This window comes from Trichechus manatus, unplaced genomic scaffold (genome assembly GCF_000243295.1).
Source record: "Trichechus manatus latirostris isolate Lorelei unplaced genomic scaffold, TriManLat1.0 scaffold00130, whole genome shotgun sequence".
Lineage (NCBI taxonomy): Eukaryota > Metazoa > Chordata > Mammalia > Sirenia > Trichechidae > Trichechus > Trichechus manatus.
Genome location: NW_004444066.1, coordinates 3,630,873 through 3,633,446, shown reverse-complemented (window position 1 = coordinate 3,633,446; position 2,574 = coordinate 3,630,873).

Sequence of the window (2,574 nt, the reverse complement as noted above, 5' to 3'; positions counted from 1 at the left end):
CTTTGGCACAGCAAAAGCAGTGTTCAGAGGTCAATTTATAGCAATAAATGCACACATCCAAAAAGAAGAAAGGACCAAAATCAAAACATTAACCCTACAACTTGAACAAGTAGAAAGAGAGCAGCAAAAGAGGCCCTCGGGCACCAGAAGAAAGGAAATAATAAAAATTAGAGCAGAATTAAATGAAACAGAGAACATAAAAACAATTGAAAGGGTTAAGAAGACCAAAAGCTGGTTCTTTGAAAAGATCAACAAAATTGATAAACCACTGGCCAAATTGAAAAAAGAAAAACAGGAGAGGAATCAAATAACCCATATAAGAAATGAGATGGGTGATATCACAACAGACTCAACTGAAGTTAAAAGAATCATAACAGAATACTATGAAAAGCTGTACATTACCAGATTTCAAAACCTAGAGGAAATGGACAAATTACTAGAAACTCACTACCTACCTAAACTAACACAAACAGAGGTACAACTAAATAAACCCATAACAAAAGAAGAGATTGAAAAGGTAATTTAAAAACTCCCAACAAAAAAAAAGCCCTGGCCTGGATGGCTTCACTGGAGAATTCTACCAAACTTTCAGCGAAGAGATGACACCACTACAACTGAAGGTATTTCAGAGCATAAAAAAGGATGGAATACTCCCAAACACATTCTATGAAGCTGGCATAACCCTGATACCAAACCAGGTAAAGTCACCACAAAAAAAAGAAAGTTACAGACCAATATCCCTCATGAACATTGATGCAAATATCCTCAACAAAATTCTAGCCAATAGAATTCAGCAACATATCAAAAAAGTAACTCACCACGATCAAGTGGGATTTATACCAGATATGCAGGGATGGTTCAATATTAGAAAAACAATCAATGTAATCCATCACATTAATAAAAAAATAAACAAGGACCACATGATCTCATCAATAGATGCAGAAAAGGCATTTGACAAAGTCCAACACCCATGCATGACAAAAACTCTCAACAAAGTAGGAATAGAAGGGAAATTCCTCAGCATAACTAAAGGCATTTACACAAAGCCAACAGCCAACATTATCTAAATGGAGAGAGTTTGAAAGCATTCCCCTTGAGAGTGGGAACCAGACAAGGATGCCTTTTATAACCACTCTTACTCAACATTGTGCTGGAGGTGCTAGCCAGAGCAATTAGGCTAGAAAAAGAAATAAAGGGCATCCAAATTGGCAGGAAAGAAGTAAAAGTATCTCTATCTGCAGATGATATGACTTTATACACAAAAAAAGCCCAAGGAATCCACAAGAAAACTATTGGAACTGACAGAAGATTTCAGCAAAGTATCAGGATACAAGATAAACATACAAAAATCAGTTCAGTTCCTCTACAATGACAAAGAGAACTTGGGAAAGGAAATCATCAAATCAATACCATTTACAATAGCCCCCAAGAAGATAAAATACTTAGGAATAAATCTAACCACACATGTAAAAGACCTATACAATGAAAACTACAAGATACTACTGCAAGAAATCAAAAGAGACCTGCATAAGTGGAAAAACATACCTTGCTCATGGATAAGAAGACTCAACATTGTGAAAATGTCATTTCTAACCAAAGCAATCTACAGATACAATCGAGATCCAAATTCCAATGGCATTTTTTAATGAGATGGAGAAACAAATCACCAACTTCATATGGAAAGGGATGAGCCCGTGAATAAGTAAAGCATTACTCAAGAAGAAGGACAAAGTGGGAGCCCTCACACTACCTGATTTTAGAAGCTATTATACCACCATCGTTGTCAAAACAGGCTGCTATTGGTACAACAGATACATAGACCAATGGAACAGAATTGAAAATCCAGAAATAAATTCATCCAACTATGAGCAGCTGATATTTGACAAAGGCCCAAAATCCATTAATTCAGGAAAAGACAGTCTCTTTAACAAATGAGACTGGCATAACTGGATATCTATCTGCAAAAAACTGAAACAAGACCATACCTCATACCATGCACAAAAACTAACTCAAAATAGATCAAAGACCTAAATATAAAATCAAAAACTATAAAGATCATGGAATAAAAAATAGGGACAACTCTAGGAGCCCTAATACATGGCATAAACAGAATACAAACCATAAGTAAAAATGCACAAGCACTAGAAGAGAGACTAGATAACTGGGAGCTTCTAAAAATCAAACACTTATGCTCATCAAAAGACTTCACCAAAAGAGGAAAAAGACAACCTACAGACTGGGAAAAATTTTTTGGCTCCAACAAATCTGATCAGCATCTAATCTCTAAAATCTACAAGATATGGCAAAACCTCAACAAGGAAAAGACAAATACTCAATTAAAAAATGGTCAAAGGATATGAACAGGCACTTCGCCAAAAAGACATTCAAGCAGCTAACAGAAACATGAAGAAATGCTCACGATGATTAGCCGTTAGAGAAATGCAGATCAAAAAATGCAATGAGATGCCATCTCACCCCAACGAGGCTAGCATTAATCCAAAAAACACAAAATAATAAATGCTGGAGAGGTTGTGGAGAGACTGGAACACTTATACACTGTTGGTGGGAATGTAA